Source organism: Callithrix jacchus, chromosome 5 (genome assembly GCF_049354715.1).
Source record: "Callithrix jacchus isolate 240 chromosome 5, calJac240_pri, whole genome shotgun sequence".
NCBI lineage: Eukaryota > Metazoa > Chordata > Mammalia > Primates > Cebidae > Callithrix > Callithrix jacchus.
Genome location: NC_133506.1, coordinates 129,715,358 through 129,740,132, shown reverse-complemented (window position 1 = coordinate 129,740,132; position 24,775 = coordinate 129,715,358). Strand labels below are relative to the sequence as shown.

General features: G+C 53.0%; 1 long non-coding RNA gene across 1 annotated transcript; it reads right to left on the bottom strand.

Annotated features, from left to right (window-relative positions):
* Window positions 1-2,994: 2,994 nt before the first annotated feature.
* On the bottom strand, window positions 2,995-10,060 carry LOC100413787 (uncharacterized). The gene is made up of 6 exons (XR_008481125.1): window positions 10,009-10,060; window positions 8,922-9,062; window positions 8,265-8,611; window positions 8,086-8,125; window positions 3,813-4,029; window positions 2,995-3,091 (listed from the first exon to the last, which is right to left on the bottom strand). It is a non-coding gene; the product is annotated as an uncharacterized LOC100413787 (long non-coding RNA).
* Between the last annotated feature and the right edge of the window lie 14,715 nt (window positions 10,061-24,775).

Below are 24,775 nucleotides of genomic sequence, written 5' to 3'. Positions count from 1 at the left end.
TTCCCCCGCCAAGATACCTTCCTCAGCATGTGTGTGCTGTAGTGACATTAGCAAGCCCTCCTCCTAAAATCCCAAGCCGTGTCTTCACACCCCCAGAAGCAGAAGAAGTCATTGTCAGGCCAATGCCCACCTCCACTTGCCCCTCCAGCACTTTTCTTCCCACTCACAGATGGTCACCAGGTCATCAAGGAAAGGAAGTAAGAGGATGCCCGTGGAGGTTTGGGTTTTGGCAAAGACCCTGCAGACACTGAAGGTGCAGAGAAGTGAACAAGGACTCTCAGGCTGAAAGGCAGGAGAGTGGAGCCCTGAGCCCATCCTGCCAATGACCTTGGGCAAGTCACATGTCCGCTGGGAGACCCAGCCCCTCTCTGCATTCTGAAGATTCAAACCAGCTTTCAATCCTTCCTCTGCTCACCTGAAGGACATGGCATACCCTCCTCAGGGGTGAAGGTGCATGGCCAGACAAGTCAGGGATGCTTGCCCAAAGTCACTGCAGCAAAGTCGGGCAGAGGCGCGGCAGGTCTGCAGTGGGGGTCCTGGTACCCTGCTCCCCTCCCTCACTGATGCTCAGTCCCCTCCGCCTGGAGGAGATGCTCTCAAGATGTGACTTCTTATCTTGCTTTTTTTTTCTTTTTAAGACAGGGTCTCTCTCTGTCACCCAGTCTAAAGTGCAATCTCACCGTTCACTGCAGTCTTGGCCTCCTGGGCTCAGGTGGTCCTCCTGTTTCATTTTTGTTTTCCGGGGATGGGGTCTCAGTATGCTGCTCAGGCTGGCCTCAAACTCTGGGGCTCAAGTGATCCTCCCACCTCAGCCTCTCAAATAGCTGAGAATACAGGTGTGTGCCACCACACTTGGCTAATTTCTTTTTCTTTTCTTTTCTTTTCTTTTTTTTTTTCTGGTAGAGATGGGGGTCTCCTATGTTGGCCAGACTGATCTTGAACTCCTGGCCTCAGGCAATCCTCCATTCTCAGCCTCCCACAGTGCTGGGATTATAGGAATGAGCCATCACACCTGGCCCCCATCTTGCTTTCAAATGTTTCTTTTTCGCCATCCCTCCCTCCTGTTTCCCCAGGCTCACAATCTTGGTTCCAGTCTTCACCAGCCACAAGCCCCAAGGCAAGTCCAGAGCTCCTGAGCCTCCCTCTCCCTGTCTGATAACGTAATGTAAGCGATGCAAGGGAAGTCGTCTACATGGGCTGGCAAGACGTGAGGACTGTTATTGGTCATCGTTATTGCTGTTGTTATTTTAAAGACCATCAGAGGGGAAAAAAGAACAGAAAAGAAAAAAGAAAGCAGCCCACAGAGGCTTCCTCATCCTTGAACTCTGATAGGTCCTTAAGGAGGGGAAGGAAAAGAGATGTGGAGATCAAACAAGTGAGAAGGGGCAGAACAGAGTGGAGACAGCTAGAAAGAAACAGAATGAGAAGCAGACAGAGAGAGGAGAGAAAAAGAGAGGAGAGGAGAGGGAGAAAGAGAAGAGAGAGAAGACAGAGGAAAGAGAGGCGAGAGGGGGAGAGAGAAAGGAGAGGAGAAAGAAGAGACAGGAGAGACAGAGAGAGAGAAGAGGGGAGGAGGAGAGGAGGGGAAGAGGGGAGGGAAAGGGAGGGGAGGAGAGGAGGGAGGGAGAGGCAGGAGGCTGGTGGAGGGAGAGGTGCTTAGTTTGTTTCCTTCTGCTCAGCTGTACCAACAAAAAAGAAGCTGAACCTGTGGACCCCAGCCGAGGTGGTCGAGTTGCAGTGCCGAAGAGCAGCTCAATGGAGGAGGCAGCAGACACAGGGGCCAGAGAATATTATCTTTCTAACCACTACGTTGGTACCATAATCACCTTCACACAGCAGCTCTGGTTCCTGGGGGAGGGGCCGCTGGAGAGCCACTTGGTTTGATTCCTTTAATCTTTTGACACCTCCTGTCATGGAGGAGTGTGTAATTAGGCCGCACTGTACCTTCCCGGCAGCCCAAGCCGCACACACCGCACAAGATGAGAGCAGGTGCTGCTGCTGCCGCCAGGCTGGGCCGGGCTCTTAATTGGCTTATATGCTTCTCTTGGAGTCTGTCCCGGTTTTCCAGGGATGCAGGTACCACTTGGATAGTGAAGATTGCTCTCTCAAGGGGTCTCTGAGGGACCAGGGACCTTGCCATGATGCGGGTTTGGGGGCAGGGTGGTGGCAGTTGAACTCCAGCCCAACCAGCTAGTGGCCTGAGAATGTGTCCTGCCCACTCCGAAGAGCTTGCTGACCCCAAAGACCCTGCTGTGCACACATCTGAACCCCCGTCCCAGGTCTCTGCACTTTGCTGTAAAGAGTCAGCCGTGGAGACCTGTGCAGCGACCCTAGGAGCACCAGGAGGGAGGCTCCTCGCCTGGGAACGGATGAGCCTCTTGTTTCCCATGGTGGACAGGCCAAAGGGATACAGCCACAAGGGTTTGAAGATTTGGAAAGTGGAAGAGATCTGAGGATGACCAAGAGGGGTTTGGAGCCCTGTGCTGCTCAGCAAGCCACAGAATAGAACAGGGCTGTTTATTCCCCACTAAATGACGGGGGCATGCTGGCTACTGCCCTGCTGCCCACATGCTGCGGGGAGGTGTGTTCAGGCAGCGCTGCTCCCTCCTGCATGGAGCCTCAGTCTCTCCTGGGGTGTGCAGGAATCTTCCCCTCCCTCCCGCAGGGCCATTTTAGACGAGGGTGGCAACTCTCCCCCCTCCCACAGCCAGCATGTGCTCAGCAGTCTTCCTGTGTGAAAAGCTGGACAGGGGCCCCTGGTCTAATCATCCCCCAGCTGGGGGCATCAGGGCTTCATGTAAAACTGTGGAGTCAACCGGCACAGGCAGAGGGAGTGACCTAGGGAGGGGCCACGTACAGGGGCGCCCTGGCCTGTCCCTGGTGTCCTACACCACTCTGCTAGGCCTGGGAGGCCCAAGCGTGGACAGGGGAGCAGGGCACTCTACTGAGGGTCTGCGGGATTCTGGAAGGCTGCACTGCATGGTGATAATCGGCTCAGCTCTGGGATCCAAAAGTCACTTCAAATCTCAGCTTCGTCAGATAGTCCCAGGTGACCATAGGCACGGTTTAACCTCTTTAGGCTCTGTCTTCTCTTCGGCAAAATGGGATCGTAAAGGATTTTTTTTTTTTTTTTTTTTTTGAGATGAAGTCTTGTTCTTGCTGCCCAGGCTGGAGTGCAGTGGCATAATCTGGGCTCACTGCAACCTCCGCCTCCTGGGTTCAAGCGATTCTCCTGCCTCAGTCTCCCAAGTAGCTAGTTTTACAGGTGCCCACTACCACACCTGGTTGATTTTTTGTATGTTTAGTAGAGACGGGGTTTCGCCATGTTGCCCAGGCTGGTCTCAAGTTCCTGACCTCAGGTGATCTGCCTGCCTCACCCTCCCAAAGTGCTGGGATTCCAGGCGTGAGCCACCGCACCAGGCCAGGAATTCTTGAATCATAGAATTGCTATGAGCACTAACGAGGATAGTTAAGGTAAGAGGTAGGCACAGGAGACGAGCCCCACAATGTCCTTCACCATCGTCTGCAGGGTTCCATCACTATCAACTCATCAAGTCCTTTGACCCCATATGGTACAGGATTCCCGGAAGCATTGAGATCCTAGATTATTCTATCAAAAGGTGGCTTCTAGGTCTCCCAGCCTGCACTCCTCCAGGACATCCATCTCGGTCACCCCAGGTCCCACTTTGTTGTTCAACAGCATTCCCAGAAAGGAAAGCTGTGCTCTCCTCTGGCCCAGCCTAAGTTGAATCAAGATGAAATGCCCTCCCTGCCCTCTCTCCATAGTAGTTCCGGATCTTCTGGAAACTCACCAGCAGCCACTCTGGATCCCTACGGCCTGTGGACCTGCAGCACCACTGTCCCCGGGAGCTTGTGAGAGACATGGCTTCTCAAGCCCTAGCCCAGGCCTGGGGCAGGAGGGTCAGAACCTGCCCCTGGACCACATCCCCCGGAGATGGGTATGTGCAGAGAGTGTGGGAAGGTGCTTCATGCCTCCTAGGAGACTACAGGTCTCTCTCACCACTGTGACTGTTAAAACGTGCACTCTGAATGAAGGACCCCCAAAAAGGCTTTTTGTGAGCAACATGGCTGTTTATTCCCCCAGGTTCGGGCAGGCTGAGTCTGAAAGGAGAGTCAGCGGAGGGCGGTGGGAGAGGAGTTGGTTTTATAGGTTTGGGGTGGGCAGTGGAAAGTTACAGAAGTTACAGTTTAGGGCAGTTCTTTGCAAGCTGAGAGGGGGTTGTAGAGTGTGGAGTCACGAGGTTGACCAAGGTCAGTTACAAAGTCCAATGGCCTTATCCATTAGGGCGGGAATAAGGAACAATAGAGAATGTCTCAAAGGGGTTGATCATTTCTGCCTCTTTTCATGGTTTTCAGTTACTTCAGATTTTCCAGGAACTCATCTGGAGTCACAGAGGTTAACATGGCATTCACGGGGCCATCAGTCAGCCCAGAAGACCTTACAGTGACAAGCCTCAGCCAAGTGTCCCAGGGAAATTCGAGCCTCGTGCAAGTAAATTATTATTAATAGTTACTGTACCAACATTTGCAAATAATGTCATTTTTGAAAAAGGAAATTAGAGCTGACTCAAAGTTACTCCTATCAAGACATCACCCTTATGTGTGCGTTCTAACGTGCTTTCTTGAAAGAGTATTACTGTCGTTGTGCACACGCACTGGGGACCCCTTCAGCAGACATCCACTAAGGAGGGAGGACCTAACCCACCCTTCCTCCTGAACAGCAGTCCTACCCGCTATGTCCCCAAGAGGCGTCAGTCAGATGGTGTGGGAGGCAGAACTGCCCAGGGCGGCCACATCCATGCTGGGCACGCCTCGTTCTCGGAAATTCTTCCTTACGTGGGTCTGCAAGACGCCCCCTGGAGCGCTCACCCTTCCTTGCTAAGGCTCTGGCTGCACGTGGAGCTAGCCCACCTTCTCTTTCATAGGACACGGCTGTTCCTTCTCGTTGCTGTTGTAACTAATTGCTACAAACTGAGGGACTTACAATAACTGAAACGGATTCTGTCACAGCTGTGGAGGCCGGAAGGGTGACATCAAGGTGTGGTGGGATGTGCTGCCTTCAAAGGCTCCCCAGGAGGACCCTTCCTCGCCTTTTCCCAGGCATCCCTTCGTCTGGGGCTGCCAAGCTCAAATCACTGCCTCTCTCATCTGTGGCTTTCTCCTCCTCCCTCCCAAATCTCTGTCTGCCTCTCTCTGTCATGATATGTGCCATTGGATTTCGGGTCCCCCCTGATCCAGATCCTCATTTTGAAATCCATACCTTAGTTACATCTGCAAAGATTCCTTCTCCAAATAAGATCACATTCACAGGCTCTGGCAAGCAGGACGTGGACAAATCTTTTGGGGGCCACTCATTGACCCACTACATGGTCCATTCAGATATCTAAAGGCACGCTCTCAATCCATCGCCTCTTCCCCAAGCAAAGCCAAACCCTGGAATCTTTTAGCAGGTCTTCCGTGTGATCAGCTGTCAACCTGACACCCCTGGCCCTGGGCAGAATGCCTGTCTCCTCAGGACTTGAAGAATTTTAACCTGGTAGGTAGGATGAGCTATGGTGGGCAGTGGGTGGTGTCATTTAGGCAGAGAACTTGCAAAAGGAGGTTCCCAAAAGCAGGGCTGGGATGTGGGTGAGGCAAGAGAGGTGTTTGGAATCTAAGGTACCGCTCTCTCTGAGTCTCATGCCGGCAGGTCTGTGAGCCTGACTGTCTCCTTACATCTACACCCTGGGCCTCAATCTACTCTCCCTAGCCCGGGTCTGCCCTAAAGAAGCCAGCTGCGGGACTTCTGGGCCCCCGCTCTCTGGAGAAACATTTCAGAACTGAGCCACCCACTGGCGCAAGTGAGCTTCCTGAAAGAGTAATGGAGACTCCCTGGCCCTCTGCTGGGTACTCCCCACCACTTCCACACCAGGTTCCCAGGGTTCAGTCCCATCCCTGCCTGGAGCAGAGTCAGGGAGAGTCCTAGGAAGAGAAAATGGCTCATGGTAGAGGGGTCCTTTCCCTGAGGGTCTCAGCCACTGCACCTCATTCACCATGCATGGGAGTATCAGGGGTAGTGTTTCCTGGGGTTGGCCGGTGTACAGGTTCTCTGGCTGTTCCAGGCATTTCTGGGAAGCCCACTGGAGACTTTTTTTTTTTTTTGAGACAGAGTTTTGCTCTTGTTGCCCAGGCTGGAGTGCAATGGCACAGTCTCGGCTCACTGTAAGCATCCTGGAGGAGACGTGCAGCCGGAGTCCCACTGCATCCAGGGGAGGCGGCAGGCCCAAGGCACAGGCCTGGTTACCTAGAGAGTCGCCTCTTCCCATTAAGGGGAAGAATTCATGAAGAGCCAGCCTCTTAGCCTGGCAGGCAGGGTTTTACCTGGTCATTGAACTTTTACAAGAGGCACCAAGGAAGCAAACAGCAGGTGGCCAGGACGGACGGGGTCAAAGTCAGCTGGTTTCCTGAAGCTGCTAAGCCAGTTGCCACCATCTCCTACCTTCCAAGTAGCAAATTGTCTGGTTCCGCTTGCAGTCAGCCTGTACCTGTTGCTCATTCTTGAAGAGTGTCCACTGCTGGGCCCGCTTCTGTTTCTGCGATGAGGCCAGGAAAGCTGGAGTGGCCTCGCTCTGCGTCCCTGTTCCACCACACCCAACCCATGGGACAGCTGAGAAATCTGCAACCTTTCCCAACTGGTTTTAACACAAATGGGCAGGTGCCTAGAGCAGCCGGCAGGGTCCACTCATCTGAAACCACTTTGGGAGCACGAGGGACGACTCTCCATCCAAGGTGGTGAGAAGTGAGGTGGGCTTCAGCCTGGGTCCAGATTCTTCAGGGTAAATGTCATGTGTGTGAACTCAGGCTCTGCCTGGCAGGGGCCCTCAGAGCCATTCTGGGATGACTGTTGCTTCTGCTGCCAGCAACAGGGGGTTCCATCTCAGGGAGGGCAGGGAATCTATCCCCCATTAATCCTCAGGTCTGGTGCTTTAAGCCCACTTGGGTTTAGTCCTTCACTTCACTATTTACCGAGTGACCTAAAAACCAGTGACTCAACCTCTCTGAGTGCAGGCATCTTTCTCTGTTAAGTGGAAATAACCATAGAACCTCCAACCTTATGGGTTGTTAAAAGGATCACATTAGTGATGGATGGAAAAGTACTTTAATGAGTAAATGCCTGGCAAATGCAGTTACTGATTTTTTGGTTTTTGGTTTTTTTCTTTTGAGATAGAGTCTCACTCTGTTGCTCAGGCTGGAGTGCAGTGACCTGATCTCGGCTCACTGCAACCTCTGCCTCCTGGGTTCAAGTAATTCTCCTGCCTCAGCCTCCCAAGTAGCTGGGATTACAAGTGCCCACCACCATGCCCGGGTAATTTTTGTGTTTTTTAGTAGAGACAGAGTTTCACCATGTTGGCCAGGATGGTCTCAAACCCTTGGCCTCAAATGATCCTCCCGCCTCAGCCTCCCACAGTGCTGGGATTACAGGTGTGAAAATGCAGTTTCTGTGAAGTCAGGCCATTACTGTGGGGATGGGAAGCCTGTCGAGGGGTGGGCAGCAGCCATGCCCTGCCTACTCACCCACCTTTCTGCTCTCCTCATGGTCCCCTCAATACCAAATTTCATAATGCCAAGGCCTACTGCTACTGTAACGAGCTGAAATGGGTCCCCTCCAAATTCAGATGTTGACATCCTAACTCCCAGCACCTCACAATGTTTCCGTTTTTGCCGATAGGGTCTTTAAAAAAGGTAATCGAGGGAAACTGAGGCCACTATATGACTGGCATCCTTATAGGAAGAGGATATTTGGACAGAGACATGTGCAGAAGGAGGACCAGGGGAGGACACGGGGAGAAGACAGCCAAGCCTGCAGGCCAAGGAGAGAGGCTGCTGAGAGACCCGACCTGCCCACACCTTGATCTCAGACTCCCAACCTCTGAAACCGGGAGAGAAGGAATTTCTGGCACGTAAACCCCGCAGTCTGTGGTGTTTTGATATGGTAGCCCTGGCAAAGGATATGGTGATGTGACCAACCCACCAGGTTTTCTTTTCTTTTTTTTTTTCCTTTTTTGCACAGTCTTACTCTGTCACCAGGCTGGAGGGCAGTGGTGCAATCTCGGCTCACTGCAACCTCCGTTCCTGGGTTCAAGCGATTCTACTGCCTCAGCCTCCAGGGTAGCTGGGACTAAAGGCGCACACCACCACGCCCAGCTAATTTTTGTGTTTTTAGTAGAGATGGGGTTTCGCCATGTTGGCCCGGTTGGGCTAGCCAGGTTTTCTTTACTGGAAGCCCCCTCGCGGCCATGACTGTGCTCATGGCTGTTTCGAATCTCTAGGAGGAGAGACATTAGGGGGCATTTCCCAAACTTACGTGAACATGGAATCCTTGTCATTGGAAAGCATGGGCTTTGTGTTCTGCAGAGCAGGCCTTCTGACATGATGGAAGCCGAGACCAGTTGGGATGGGGGGGAGGCATGGGGGCGGGGTAAGACCCAGTGCCCTCTGCCCATGCTGGCATGTCCCTCGATCTCCCTTATCAGACAAGCAGCTGGGCCAGCCAGAGTGCCGCGTTTTATGGCTCTATCATGTGTGAGATCTTGCCCATTAGGGAGAAGCTGTCAACACAAAACATAGATTTCAAGACACACTTTCTACTCCAGATCATGAATAACCCCTTCGATCATTAGAACCAGAGCATTTTTAAAAAATCCAATTTGTTTCCCACTTCATACTCCATTTAGTTTGCTTCCTGCCCTCTGGTGTAGGAAGGGAGGGCTGGAGGCTGGAGCCTTCCAGAATCCTGGCTCTGGAAACCTTGCACCCCCAGAAACTGAGCAAGTTCTTCATGTGAAACCTTGATTTTTCTAGGAATCATGTTATCCACTTCCTATAGCCCAGCTGTGTATTTCTGTTGGAAGGTATTCCCTTTATAATCAGATGGAGCTGCAGGGGGCCCTGTGGAGTGGACCAGCATCCCCCAAGGGCCAAAGGAAGATATTCCGGAGGGTCTTCCAGCAGAGAAATTTGGGGAGGTACTGACTTCATCTGTCAAGTCCTAAAGCAATGCACTAATCCAAAATTAAATGAAAACAAAAATATTCGCCAGGCAAAGGAGTGTGAAAAATTCCCATTTCTGTCTCTCTCTCCTCACCAGCGACGGAAACTGGGGCTTCCTGGAAGAAACCATGCATTCCCCACCTCCCCGTGTTTGTGCTGCAGTAAAAACTGACATGAGAGATTCATTGGAACATGTGCCCTCGTTCCACTATCACCAGCCCACCATGGGGACGGGAGCTATTCATCTTCTTGGTTCATCTCTCAGCCTCCAGAACACTGTGAGGGGCACCTTGCCTGTGCTGCGGTCAGATGAGGCCCCAGGGGCTCTTCCAGAGGCTGGCACTTTCCGCAATTGTCACTTGCCTACCTGATCAGGCCAGGCCAGGCCAGAGGGGACAACGTCTTCCCAGCGGGCCAGACCAGTCTTCCAGGAGGCTGGGCCTGCTGTATCACTTGCCAGACCCTCTCGTCTGCTGGCCTAACCCTGTGCTGCGCTGGCATGCGAGCCGGATGCCCTCTCTGCCCTAGAGAAGGGCAGTGCCCTGGAAGGAGAGGACACAGAAGTATCTGTTTACAGAACCTCCAAGGGCTGCAATGGGGGCGTGCAGGAGAGCGACCAGGAGCCTGGGGTAGCTGGTGACCAACCCCTGGAGGCATTTGTGAGGTGTTGAAGAGGACCCTTGAGCGGGGCCTGCAGGGAGGGTGAAGAGTCCGTTCAGGCAGATGAGATAATTTGCTTTCCTCACACTTACCAAGCTCAGAGATCACCTCCTTCATGCATGTGAATGACTTTATTCATGTATGTGACTCACCTTATTCATGTATGTGACTCACCTTCATGCATGTGATGACCTTATTGTACGTGACTGATCTTCTTCATGCATTTAATGGCCTTATCCATGCATGTGATTCACCTTCTTCATGAATGTGATGACCTTATCCATGCATGTGACTCACCTTCTTCATGCATGTGACTCACCTTCTTCATGCATGTGATGACCTTATCCATGTATGACTCACCTTCTTCATGCATGTGATGACCTTTTCCATGTATGTGACTCACGTTCTTCATGCATGTGACTTTATGAATGTGACTGTTTGTCTTCCCATCACCCTAAAACAAACTCAGAGCAAAGCCTTTGTCTACTTTTTTCATTGGTGCATCCCCAGTGCCCAGCTCAGTACACAGTAAGCATGCAAAACTATGTGTTGAAAGGTTGGGAATGAAGGCCAAGAAAGGGCCAGGGTGGAAAGGACCTTGGCAGAGAGTGACAGGTGCCTGCCCCATCCCCCAAGTCTTACAGGAATAATCCCCTGACTTCCCACCCTGACAGGTCCCAGGACCACCTAACCAAGAGGTGAATCACTCCCCTTCATAACTCCCAGATGCGCCAAGGTTGCCATGGGGAAGGCCCAGATGAGGTCCCTGGGCTTCACTCGCTTGCCAGCAGGTGCAGGGTGGCAGGTGGGGGCTGCTGGCTGGCCCTGGCCCTGGCCCACAGCACTCAGGCCCCCGCTCCTGCCTCCCTGAGCCTCAGTCCTTTTAGCTCTCATTTGTAAGTGGGCCTCAGCACAAGCGCAAAATTCAGTGGGAATCCGGCCGGGTTCCCAGACGCTTAATTGGAGCTGGGCTCTTCATTACCTGCACACCTGTTCCCCAGCACCATATGGTCTGAGGTAAATAGACTGTAATTGTTTATCCAGAGTCCATTCTGCCGTGAGTGAGTGAGTGCAGGGCCGCCTCCGTGCCACCGCCACCTCCCGCTCCATCGCCCCTGCCACTGATCCCTCTCTGGCTGCTGAAGGACGAAACCCCACGAAAGGTTAAAGAGTTTACAGCTGTCCCGGCAGAGCCACCTTCCACATCCAGGGTGCACCTTGGAGCAGTTTCTCCGCCAGCTCCAAGGAAAAGTCCCTGCCCAGCTATGCCACTGCTGGGAGCTTGGCAGCTGGGCCTCCCTGCCCTTCCAGCACGGCCAAGCAGTGGGCCCCTCGCTAGCCCTGAGATCATTCATCTCTTTCCCTGTGGAGGCTGGAAGATGTCTGAGAAGGGCCTGGGCTTTGGATCCTGGAAGGCATGGGCCCTACCTGGATCTCTGCGCTGCCACTTTCCAATTCAATGGCCTCGGGTGAGTCAAGGAATGATTTTTTTCTGCATCATGTGGTCATTTATAACAGAAAGCGCTAATGTTCACGGGTTGGGTCAGCACGCTGCCGTGTACTTTAGAGACAGGACCGCTTGGAGGAAGGCTTCGATTATTCACACTTTACAGAGGCACAAAGTCAGGCTTAGGCTGGTGAACCCACTTGCCCAGTACCACCCAGCCAGAAACTGGTGGAGGTGGAATTCTAATCCAGTTCTGTCAATTTTGGAACCCAATCTCCTGACCCCCATGCTATATTTATGTTATGAGATCATGCATCAAAGGGACCTGGCCTGGTGCCTGGCATAAGAAGAAAATCAATAAGTGCCTATTTTTTTCTCTCTGCCCTTCCTTCAGTGAACAGATGCCCCGCCACCACCACTCAGGCTTCTGGGAGGCATCCAGAGCTCCAGGCTGCCAATCTGCCCTCCCCTAAGGCAGAGTATAAATAGAGCAGGTAGCCTGGTCCCCTCCCCAGTCCCCTTGCCTTTGCTCCTGGCTAGCCCTACCAGGAAGCAGTGGTCCTTCCCCACCATCCAGCTGATCCCCAGATGGCCCTGGACCACCACGCAGCCAGGCAGACAAAGGAGGAGGGCAGGATGGTGGCTGGCAGGGAATGCTCCAGCAGAGCTGAGCTCCCAGCCTTGGAAGAAGTCAGATGAGTTGATCTTAAGAAAGAGCAAGGGGGCTGGACGTGGTGGCTCACACCTGTAATCCCAGCAGTTTGGGAGGCTGAGGCAGGTGGATCACCTGAGGTCAGGAGTTCAAGACCAGCCTAGCCAATATGGTGAAACCCCCGTCTCTACAAAAATATGAAAATTAGCTTGGCATGATAGCAGGTGCCTGTAATCCCAGCTACTTGGGAGGCTGAGGTGGGAGAATGACTTGAACCTGGGAGGTGGAGGTTGCAATGAGCCAAGATCGTGCCATTGCACTCTAGTCTGGGCAACAGAGTAAGACTCAGTCTCAAAAAAAAAAAAAAAAAAAAGAAAAGAAAAGAAAAAAAGAGAGAGCGAGAGCAAGCATCCCTTGCTCTTCTGCATTTTGGGGGCTCTGGCTGAAAGCACGACCCCATGCAGGAGGCAGAGTGCTCAGTACATTGGTGGGGAACCAGAGCCACATGAGAACCTGGACATTCCAGGCACTGGTGCCTCTCCTCGGGCACGGTAGAAGGCTGCTCTTCACCACCTCACCACCTGAGTTTTTCCCTTTCCTGCCCAGAGCTCTCCCGCCTGCCCAGAGCTGCTCCAGGAGGATGGATGGCTTCCCCAAGCCCAAGAGAACGGATGCTGTGTCCTCTTAATCTGCACGGAATTGGTCTTTAATATGATGAAGGGTTCCTAGACCTTTCAGCTCTGACAGATTCCCTCTGTAGCAAAGTCACTGGCTCTTACCAGAGTCTGCCTGGGCTGGCGGGCAGCCTCAGGGGGGCTCAGAGGCTGTCTCACCCCCAGCCAGTCAGCAGCAACTCCCCCAGCCCAGAGGAAGGATGAGACCCAAGTCCTATCCTTTGAGACACTGTCATCTCCCTGGATAGATAGACACCAAGTTCCCACTACACACACATTCATCAGCCCACAAAGAGGAGCTCCGAGCTTGAAGCACATGGCCTCAAGGAAGCCAGAAAACCAGGAAGAGCAGAAAGAAGCTGGAGCCTGTAGGGTAATTAGGGAAGTCTTCCTGCAGGCGGTGTCCCCAGGGGGCTTGAGAACTCTGATCCCTATCAGTTACCTGCTGGCTCTGTGGAAGATAGGGGCTCAGGCAGGAGCAAGAATTCTGTGAGCAAGAAAAAATATATATGCATGAAAAATAAAGGAAAAAGCATTTCCTAGCAAGTTTTCCATCTGCCCACGGGGAGGCCCTTTGAAGAAGAGCCCGTGTCCCGAGCAGCAGCAGCTGCCGACTCCCACATCTCTGGAAGGGGGAAGGAGTTTTAAAAGATACTTAAGCTGCTGTATAAATTGGTCCCTCAGGGGATGTCATGTGGGTCTGCCTCGGCCTGATGAGCATGGGGATATCTGCAAGCCCAGGCGTAAGGCAGGGCTGCTGGAGGGGTCAGCAGCGTGCCTCCCTGCCCTCGGCATGGGAAAGATGCAGCGTCCTGGAAGCAGGAGTCCCACTCCCTGGGAATGTGAGCCTTTGAGGAAATCTCCATAACTCAAAGACTTGGAGGGCCGGGCGTGGAGGCTTGTGTCTGTAATCCCAGGACTTTGGGAAGCTGAGGAGCGCAAATCACAAGGTCAGAAGTTCGAGACCAGCCTGGCTAATACGGTGAAACCCCATCTCTACCAAAAATTAGCCGGTTATGGTGGTGCATGCCTGTAGTCCCAGCTACTAGAGAGGCTGAGGCAGGAGAATCTCTTGAACCCGGGAGGAGGAGGTGGCAGTGAGCTGAGTTTGCATCATTGCACTCCAGCCTGGGTGACAGAGTGAGACTCTGTCTCAAAAAAAAAAAAGACTTGGAAACTGGACACAGGTGTACTGGTCAGGGTCCTGGGAGTAGGTAGGAGCCCTGGATGAAAGGGAAGAGGAAGGAATATGTCCTGGATTCCTGTTCTATGGCTGGACACGGGACCAGGCACTTTATAGACACTCTCTCATTTAACCCTTGAGGACCGTCCTGCTAGGTATCATTATTACTCCCATTTCACAGATGAGAAAACTAAGGGCCAGAGAGATGAAGTCACCTGCCCAAGGTCACACAGCTAGAAGGGGGCAGAACTGGCATTCAAACCCAAGCCACACACTGTGCCTCTCTTTGAATGTTCCACTCCGGGTAGGCCCTGGGAAGGTGGGGCAGCTGGAGACAGTCCCCAGACCTTTGCAAACTGGCCTGGACTTCGTGGCACAGCCTCTGGCCCTGGGATTCAGGGGACACAGAGCTGGCAGGGTTTGAGATGAGGGAGGAGGGCTGCTTCCTTGGGCTCCTTCCCTTATCAGAACACCTGTGTCCAGCTTCAAAGCCATGGCCATTCACTGCCAGGACCCTGCCTATACCTCCCAGGCATCCAGCAGGCAGCACATGGCACAGGCGTCTGGGATTCACCTGAGAGCTTCTCTCAGCCCAGGTGGGGGCTCAGCTCAAGCGGGTAGGGAACAAATGTCCCTGGAAGCAGTCTTGGCCAATATCAGATGGAATCAGAAGATGAAACTTCCAGCTGCTCCTCCCTTGGGTGGAATAACTTCCAGGGGCTCTTCACCATCTCCCCAAGTTCCCCAGTGGAATTGGGCACCATTGCCCTTGGCAGTAACATGCTCAATAGCACAGCATCCTTCATTCACTTCTTCCCATCCTGTCTCCTTTCCCACTCACCTGCCAGTGCTTCCCAAGATTGCCTCCCAAAGAAATAAACGTTGGCCGGGTGCTGTGGCTCACGCCTGTAATCCCAGAACTTTGGGAGGCAGAGGTGGGTGGATCACAAAGTCAGGAGTTTGAGACCAGCCTGTCCAACTGGTGAAACCCATCTCTACTAAAAATACAAAAATTAGCCAGGTGTGGTGGCAGGCACCTGCAATCCCAGCTACTCGGGAGACTGAGGCAGGAGAATTGTTTGAAACCAGAAGGCAGAAGTTACAGTGAGCCGAGATGGTGCCACTGCACTCCAGCCTGCGCAAAAGAGCAAAACTCTGTCTCAAAAGAAATAAAAGCAAACAAACAAAAACAACGCACTCCACCCCTTGTCTTGGGTCTGCTTCTGGGGGACCCAAGCTTAGCCGTCCCCTATGTGCCCTTCCTGCACCCCTCCCTGTGTTCCCGTCCACCTGACCCCAGTGCATCGGGAGAATGAAGGTAGGTTTTCTCTTCGAGGAGACATAACTAATAACAAGATCACAAGCAACCCAAAGACACAGGCATCAAATGTTACACAGCCGGAGTGAGATCCGTATCTCCCTATCCGTAGCGCCGAGCTTCAGAGTGACAGCACGGCCACCGACCCTCTCATTGATGAAGTGTGTTATAAGTGCTAAGTAATAATAATACCGTAAAATGCCTCAGTGCTCAAGCACGAGCTCTGGGTTCCAGATAAAATGCCAGACAGATAGATTAGCAGGCGGAGGAAACGCTCCAAAAGCCATCTCCCCGCAGCTCCCTGGGCCTAATAGATAGGTCCAATCAGCCCACTTCAATTACTACTCGGGGACTAATAACCAAGAGGCTGATTAAATCCCCTGCTCAGGCTCCTGTGCTGTGCAGAGCTGGCGACCGCAGGACAGGTGAGGACGAGGAGAATGAGATGGTGTGCGCTTTTCTTCCCTGGGATGGGGCAGCTTGCAGGTCATCCGGGCAGACCTGGGCTAACCCACCGCAGTGCCCCCACCTGTCCTCACTGAACCATGTCCGAAGCCCAGGCCACCATCCCCCAGCACTGGCTGGGCCTGGAGCAGGGCTGGCATCCTCTGCTGTCCTCCTTGGCTGACTCCTCTCCATTTTCCATCAAGAGAAAATGAAAAGGCTGAACGAGGCCATGGAGAGCCAGGACAGCTGATTTGTTTATTCTCGGGGGATAATTTGGATGAAGGAGGTGGTTTGCCTCCGTGGAGAGCCATCAGGGCCAAACCCAGGTGGAGGGGAGCACCAGACAGTGAGGGTCTGTCTCAGAGCTAAAGGCAGGAAGAGAGAATGATGGCCGAAGCATTCGACAAGGGCCCTTGAGGACTGTGGGCCTCAGAGGTTAGGACTTCCCTGCATTTCTCATGGTCCTACTCCCTGGCTCACTGCTGGTGTCGTTTCATTTCCCATCTGCTCACCTCCGGCTCGTGAGTAACGAGAGTTTCTAAGTTGAATTTCCATATGTGGCGCATTTCTGTGTTCTTCTCCAACAAGGAGGACCATGAGAGTAGGACCATGAGAAATGCAGGGAAGGATTGGTTCTGACTCCCAGAGACGCCGCCTTCCTCTGGGGGCTGGGGCCAGGTGAGAACACCCCAGGAGCCACAGCAGGGTAACTGTCAGCCGCCATCCCCACTCGCCCCCAGACACCTGTTCCCTGTGCCTCATTGTTTTAAGGTAGGAAAGGTCAGAGCGACTGCTGTCGCTGCTGTGGGAGGGATGAGGCCTTCTCAGTGGAATGTGTCACGTGTGTCCTGCTGAGCCTTCCTCAGTGGAAGTGTGTCACATGTGTCCTGCTGAGCCTTCCTCAGTGGAATGTGTCACATATGTCCTGCTGAGCCTTCCTCAGTGGAAGTGTGTCACATGTGTCCTGCTGAGCCTTCCTCAGTGGAAGTGTGTCACGTGTGTCCTGCTGAGCCCTCCTCAGTGGAATGTGTCACGTGTGTCCTGCTGAGCCTTCCTCAGTGGAAATGTGTCATGTGTGTCCTGCTGAGCCTTCCTCAGTGGACTGCGTCACATGTGTCCTGCTGAGCCTACCTCAGTGGAATGTGTCACATGTGTCCTGCTGAGCCTTCCTCAGTGGAATGTGTCACGTGTGTCCTGCTGAGCCTTCCTCAGTGGAATGTGTCACGTGTGTCCTGCTAAGCCTTCCTCTGTGGAAGTGTGTCACGTGTGTCCTGCTGAGCCCTCCTCAGTGGAAGTGTGTCACGTGTGTCCTGCTGAGCCCTCCTCAGTGGAACGTGTCACATGTGTCTTGCTGAGCCTTCCTCAGTGGAACGTGTCACATGTGTCCTGCTGAGCCTTCCTCAGTGGACTGTGTCACGTGTGTCCTGCTGAGCCTTCCTCAGTGGAATGTGTCACGTGTGTCCTGCTGAGCCTTCCTCAGTGGAATGTGTCACATGTGTCCTGCTGAGCCTTCCTCAGTGGAATGTGTCACATGTGTCCTGCTGAGCCTTCCTCAGTGGAATGTGTCACGTGTGTCCTGCTGAGCCAGAGGATCTTTTTGCATATAGGGCCTTTGATCTTCAGAAAAATATTAGACTCAAGGAGTGCGGGAGGAGGAAAAGGAAGAAGAGAGAAAGGGGGGAGGGAAGGAAGAGTGGGAGGGGAAGGAGAAAGCAAAGAAGAGGAGGAGGAGGGAGAGGAGAGGGAGAAAGGAGAGGAGGAGGAGGGGGTGGCAGGAGAGCATGGGAGGAGGCAGAGGAATCAGAAACAATTTACGCTACAATTTATATTTAAGAGAGAACACAAGGAAACGTTTGATTTTTTTTCCTAGTCCATCTGAGAACAAAATAGTGTGAATGTTGCTGAACATGTGTTTTTTAAAAATGAAAAACAGAGAATGTAAAATCGTATCCAGGCCTCCCAGCAAGCAATATCTGAATGCTCACAACCGGGTCTGAGAATCCTAGGGGACAGGGCTGTGTGGGGGGAGGTGGGGAAGGCAGCTTCTCTGACAACCTGCTAGGAAGCCTCCAGGTCCCAGAGATGATGAACTGGAGGAACTCGCTCCTCCTTGTTGGAGAAGAACACAGAAATGCGCCACATATGGAAATTCAACTTAGAAACTCTCGTTACTCACAAGCCGGAGGTGAGCAGATGGGAAATGAAACGACACCAGCAGCGAGCCAGGGAGTCCCGATGTGAGTGGGAACAGGGAGGCCAAGTACCTGGAGGGGCAGCCAAGGGCGGGAGGAGGCGGAGGTGGGGCCTGGACAGCAGGATTGGCACTGGCACGTGAAGTCTGTGTCCGGAGGAGGCTGGGATGTGGGAAAGAGCCCAACAGGGAGGTGAGCACAGAGGGATACGTGAGTGAGGGGTTCTTGCTCCCTTTTCCTTCCAGAGGGTCTAACAGCGAGGGGGAGGGGTGCCTGTGGATGGCAGATGAGATGAGGGAGCAACCAGGTACTTCCCATAACATTCCAAATTCCTCCCTAAGCCTCTTTTGGGTTTTCATTCTAATAAAGGAGGCCCCAGACTGGTGTCCTGCTCCGTGCAAACAGGTCTCTGGCTCTGCCTTAGGGCCCCTCTCTGCTTCCTCCCGGGTTCCCTCTGCTTCCTCCTGAGCTGCAGACACCTGCCTGGTCACCTCAGTGGGATATGGGGCTTGGTGCAGGGATCCATTTGTTAAGGCCATCATGACAAAGCACTGCAGGCTGGGAGTCTTCCACAACAGACATTTGTTCTCCCACAGTGCTGAAGGCTGGAAGTCCAAGATCAACGTGTCAGTAGGGTTGGTTTCCCCTGAGGCCTCTCTTCTCCTGGGCTTGGAGGTGGCCATCTTCTCTGTGCATCTTCACATGGTCCTCCCTTTGTGTCTGTCTTGTCCAAATCTCCTCTTCGTAGAAGGACACCAGTCACATGGGATGAGGGTCCCTCATCACGTTAGCTCAATCTTTAAAGATGCCATCTCCAAATGCAGTCACATTCTGAGGTGCTGGGGTTGGGTGTCCACATCCGGATTTGAGGGGGGTGTAGTGCAGCCCATGGCAACACCCAGCAGAGGAGATGCACGACAGGGGTGGGGCTTGGGAGGCCAAGGCAGGAGGATCACTCGGGATAAGTAGTCCAGACCAGCCTATCCAATACGGTGAAACACTGTCTCTACTGAAAACACCAAAAACATTAGCCAGGTGTGGTGGCAGGCACCTATAATCATGGTTACTTGGAAGGAGGGAAGGAAGGAAGGAAGGAAGGAAGAAAGGAAGGAAGGAAGGAGTTAAGGAAGGAAGGAGTTAAGGAAGGAAGGAAGGAAGGAAAGATAAAAAGAAAAGAGGCAGGGGCCAACTGCGCACACAGACCCTCCTTTAAGCCCCCAAGTGGTAGTGCTAATGGGCACCAGGGCAGAAGGCGGGCAGCCCCTCATTTGGGCAGACCCCAATTTACAAATCATATGGCTTCTGTTTCTTCTTCTCCTCCTGCTTGGACAAGGCCTGCTGTGCTCTGCACCCTAAGCCTCAGGCAACAAGTGGGACAGAGGTCTGAGAAGAAGGGGACCTGGCTATTGTCATCAACAACCCCCCTCCACCTTCCCCTGTCCTCAGGGCTCAGTGGGAAGCAGGGAGAGAACAAAACGTTCATCAGCTTAAGTGACAATGACTGTTGGGGAGACCTGAGACTGAGCCGCTGCAGGTGAAGGGAACAGGAGGGAAGAAAAAGCCAGGGAGACTTGGTAAAAGTCAGGAGAAGGGAAACCGAATTGATTTCTGCCACATCCCGGCTGTGGAGCACTGCACATGCCTTCTAGCTTTTCAGACCCTCATCACCACCACGAATGAGGACGGTATCATCAGTGGCTCCATTATCAGAGGAGCCAACACAGGCCCAGAGGGGTCCAGTGACTTCCTAATGCCATGACTGGCAGGTGGAGGATGTGGAGTTTGAACCCAGGTTTGTCCGACTGGCCAGCTCCCTTTCTGCTGCCTTTCCTACCCCGCACTGCCAGGCTGTGTCTTGCATTAGGTCCCCAAGCCGGAGGGTGAGCCCCCCAGGTTGCCAGATGTGAATATGAAGCAGATCAGCAATCTAGGACCTCAGGGAAGGTTTACAGGATGGCACAAACTAGAAGTCAGAAGTGAGCCCAAAGCCAGGAAACCCGGGATGACAGAACAGGTGATCTCCCAAATCTAAGAGGAAAGACTAATGTGGTCAAAGCCTCAATTGTGGGAGCACTGAGGTGTGCTCTCAAAACGATCTGAGTAGGTCTTGCCCTGACCCCACGGAGTTGCAGCCTCCCTGGGCCTGGCAGCAAAGGTCAAAACTATGCTTGCAGCATGATCTGGGGCCAAACGAGGGGGATGGAGAAGAGAGTCCTGAACGTCTCAAATTCCCTGTATTGAGGAAGATGCTCTCCTTGAGGGATCAGCAAGGGTCACAGCAGAGAGCAAGAAGCAGCTGAAGATGCAAACTCAGGTCAGCCAGCCCTGACCTGGCCCAGCCATTGCCCTTGGGGAAACACACTGGTGGGTAACCAGGAAGGAAGTTCTTAACAAGAGCTGGGGTGGAGCTGTAGTGGGAGAGGGTCACATGCCTCCTCTGGAACAGCTTCTCGGGACTAATAACTGGGTGGGGGACCCGAGGCCAAGGAGTGAGCTCTCTCTCTAGAGCCCGTCTGTGTCCAGGACAACCGTGACAGCAATAAGACCAGTGCCAGGCTTCCTGGGTTTACTATAGACCTTGGCCAAGTGACTTAACTTACCTATGGCTCAGTTTTCTCATCTGTAAAATGGGATAAACACAGCACGTACCCACAGCACACACTCACTGATGAACCAACCCCTTGCAAACACCTTCCAGCCTGCCTGGCCCACAGCAAACACCTCTGAGCTTTAGCTGTCAGTACACGCAGCCGAAGGACATGGTCTTGTCCTCGCAGCAGCCGGTAGAAGATTTCTCTTAGAGCAAGAGAACTGCCTTGCTTTTGAAAACTCCTTGGTAAGGCCCCTGGAGGAGAAAGCTAGGACTTCAAAACCCTATGGGGGATGAACCCTCCGTAAAAGGCAAGGGAGGGCCGGGCGTGGTGGCTCATGCCTGTAATCCCAGCATTTTGGGAGGCTGAGGAGGGTGGATCACGAGGTCAAGCAATTGAGATATCCTGGCCAACATGGTCAAACCCTGTCCCTACTAAAAATACAAAAGTTAGCTGGTCATGGTGGCTCATGCCTTTAGTCCCAGCTACTCGGAAGGCTGAGGCAGGAGAATCTCTTGAACCTGGGTGGTGGAGGTTGCAGTGAGCCGAGATCCTGCCATTGCACTCCAGCCTGGGCAATAAATAGAGCAAGACTCCGTCTCAAAAAAAAAAAAAGGAAAAAAGACAAGGAATGAGTTTGTTGGACAGAGCCTGGGTCAGGAGGGTGGGGAACACAGGGACTCTGGAAGGCTGGGAGGTTGCCCCCACCCTGCACCCCTCAAGTCTCACTAAACTCTCAAAATTCTCGAGGCTGGTGGATGGTTCTGGGGAAAGGGTGAAGGGTTGTGTCCTGTATCTGTGTCTGCCCACATAAGGTCCCCAGTGGCCCCAGGCATGACACTGAAGTTTGCAGCAAGCTTTCCTAAATCTCCAAGGGGTGGGAGATTCTATGTTAGGCTTCAGCTGGATCGGCTGGAGGCCAAAAAAGTGAGCCATGCAACAGAGCCGGCTTCCTGGGGACACATCCAAGGGAGAAACCAGCATCTGCATAAAACCAAGTCAGCGCCGACCCAAGGTCTCTGCCTGATGGCTGCTACACAGCCCTCAGCTACCTCCCGTGTAAGTTCTGTCACATTTCAAACAGCAAAGACACTTGGATGTCAGAGACGGTTTGCATCTCCAACTTTTGTGGAATTCCCTGTGCGAGAGCCTCCAGGCCCAGGGAAAATTTCCCCAGTGGCAGTGCCCTGTTCCCAACATGTGCCTCCTCTCCTGGCCTTCCCGCTATTGAATCCAGCATGATTGTCTCTGGGGCCCATAATGGAATTTTATCAGGGGTTTCCGTAACTGGATTGCTTATTTGCAGCCTTCCGCCAGCGGCGGCTCCAGATAAAGAATGCAGAGTCTGTGCTTTGGTGTCACAAATTGTGCCTGGCCACCATCCATCATCCTGTCAAGACATCACTCCAGACAGCCCAGCTTCAAGCAGAACCAGGTTGGGGATTTTCCTCCCAAGAATAACAAACAGCAGCTAAGTCAGTTTAGGAAGCCTCTGCTTCTCCCCATCCCTTCATTATAGGTGAGCGAATTTCAGGTTTCCCCATGTTGTCCAGTCAGTCCCCCTCCATTCCCTCAAGGTCCGGAGCAGCAAAGTAACAACCCTTGTCCAGTTCGAGAAACCACTAAATGCCACAGTGAGTTTATGCAACCCTTTGCAGGTAGGATATGGAGATTGGAATAGCAAAAATTCTTTGCAAGTAGAAAGCATTTATAAAATTCATCCACATGCCTCATCCCATTGATCTTTATGGCCACCCTATAAGGCAGAAATTTTATTCCCCAGTTGCCAGTTGAGCTGACAGAGGCTCAGAGAAGTTAGGTGAGTTCTCTAAGGTCACAGAGTCAGGGGAAGTCGGGGTCTGCACCCAATTCTTTCAACTCTAAATCACGCACTCTCTGTACTCCTTACCTTGCAGCTGCTTTCTTCCCCATACTCCCCCTCTCCTCAAACTGTGGCGTTCTATTGCTGTCTGTCTTTCCATACCTAGTCCTGAGCATGCAGTGACGGTCTGGCCATCTCAGTGGCTTCATGAAGAGGGGGCCTGGCCATCTCAGAAACTGCATGGAGTGAGAGTCTGACCATCTCTGAAGCTGCATGGAGTTGGAGGCTGGCCATCTCAGTAGCTCTATGGAGGGAGGGGTTGGCCATCTCAGTAGCTCTATGGAGGGAGGGGCTGGACATCTCAGTAGTTCTATGGAGTGAGGGTCTGGCCATCTCAGTGGCTGCATGGAGGGAGGGGCTAGCCATCTTAGTAGCTCCAAGGAGATGGGGGCTGGCCATCTCAGAAGCTGTATGTGGGGAGGGGCTGGCCATCTCAGTGGCTACATCGAGGGAAGGACTGGCCATCTCAGTGGCTGCATGGAGGAAGGGACTGGCCATCTCAGTGGCTGCATGGAGGAAGGGACTGGCCATCTCAGTGGCTGCATGGAGGAAGGGACTGGCCATCTCAGTGGCTGCATGGAGGAAGGGACTGGCCATCTCAGTGGCTGCATGGAGGAAGGGACTGGCCAGTAGCTGCCCTTGGTTGTCTCCAGAGAGGCACTGATCATCAGCCAGTCTGCCCTCCCCTCCTCTGAATCATAACCATCCAGGATCAGTGAGGCTGGAACTATGAGGGGGTTTCTTAGAATGAGCCAGTTCTTCTCTTTGATCTGATAGCTCCAGGAACCAGCTGGGGCCAGCACAGTTCCCTCCCTTGTGAATGTGCAGTGAGACAATAGGCCTGGGTCCTCATTCCCCTCATCCTGCTGCCTAACGTGATGCACTGGGATCAGAGACTCAACATGTCAGCAAATTACAATTCACCCTCATGCAAGCCAGCGGCCTGATGGAAATTCTTCTCATTGAGTGACAGGTGGACTAAGGTTTCACACTTGCTTCCTCAAGTGATGCAGAGCATGATTTCCAAACCCAAATAGTCCTCTGATTTCCAAAGTGAGGAAGAAGAGAGGAGGGGAAGGAGGAGCTAAGCTGCACCTTGTCAGTGAGCACAGGTGCAGGAGATAGCAGGTACCAGACACATCTCTACCTCCGTCCCTGGATCTGTGATTGACAGCCACTCATATAATTCATAAAGGCTAAAGGGGATTTGGTAGGCAGAATAACAGCCCCCTAAAGATACTCCTGTTCTAATCTCTACAGCCTGTGAATGTTAACCTTATATGGCAAGAAAAGGATTTTATCGATGTGATTAAGTTTAAGTTCTAAAAATGGAGAGGTTATCTCAGATTATCTGAGTGGGCCCCATCTACAATCACGAGACCGAGGCAGAGGCAGATCTGACCCCAGACAGAACTGGAGAACACAGCGGGGTCCACAGAGGCAGAGGCTGGAAAGCAGCAGCCCCAAGCTGAAGCATGCCGGCCACCTCCAGAAGCCAGAGGACATGAGGCACAGACACTTCCCTGGAGCCTCCAGAGGAGCACAGGCCCTGTTGACACCTTGATTTGGGCCCATTGAGACTATTCTGGACTTATGGCTTCTAGGACTGTGACCGAATACGTTTCTGTTTTTTACACACTTTGCGCGTAAGACTGTGTTATCGCAGTTGCAGGAAACTCACTCCAGGGTATGGAACAGCACTGGTGGTGGCCGCCAGTGCTGGCAGATCTGTCCGAGCAGACCAGACCCTGGTTCCCCAAGGGAGGCCCTCATGCAGTGGACAGGGCTGCACATCTGGAAGGGAGGTGGTAATGAGGTAATGGACAGTTCTTCCATTTCTGTCCCAATTGAACATGGCGGTCCCCTCTCCTATTCATCCTTGTCCATCCTCCCCACCAAGCCCATCTGCCTCCTGCACTTGCCTTCACCTTGCCACTGCTCTGAGGTATTTGTTCTTGCGCTGCTACAGATAATTTCCTGAGCCTGGGCATTTCATGGAGACAAGAGGTTTCATTGGCTCACGGTTCTGCAGGCTGTACAGGAAGCATGGTGGCATCTGCTCCTGGGGAGGCCTCAGGGAGCTTTTACTCATGGTGGAAGGCAAAGCGGGGGCAGGCATTTTACGTGGCAGGTGCAGGACCCAGAGAGAGAATGAGGAGGTGCCACTCACTTTCAAACAACCAGATCTCACGAGAACTCACTTTCGCAAAAACAGCACCCAAGGGGATGGCGTTAGCCCATTTGTGAGAATCCACCCCCATGACCCAGTCACCTCCCACCAGGCCCCACCTCCAGCATTGGGGATTACAACTCAACCTGAAATTTATGTGGGGACACAGATGCAAACCACATCACCTGATATTTACCCGTGGGTCTCAGGGCTTCTGCCCTCTCCCTGGTGTGTCAGTATAGACTATGTCTATGGTCTGTCCCAAGAACCCAAGCCCGGACAGATGGCCTGACTGTACATTGTGAAGTCTGCCTTGGGTGGTGAGTGTCTGCCTCACTCCCAGCCACCTCCCTGCTGGGGAGGTGAGTGGGGCCAGTGCACCTGCTCCTTCCTCAAGGTCCTGCTAAGACCCAGGACCAGACCCAGGGTCTTGTGAACTCTCTGTTCTTTCTGCCTGCCCCACCTGCCCCCCCCCCCCCGCATCCCGACACATGCACACACACGCACT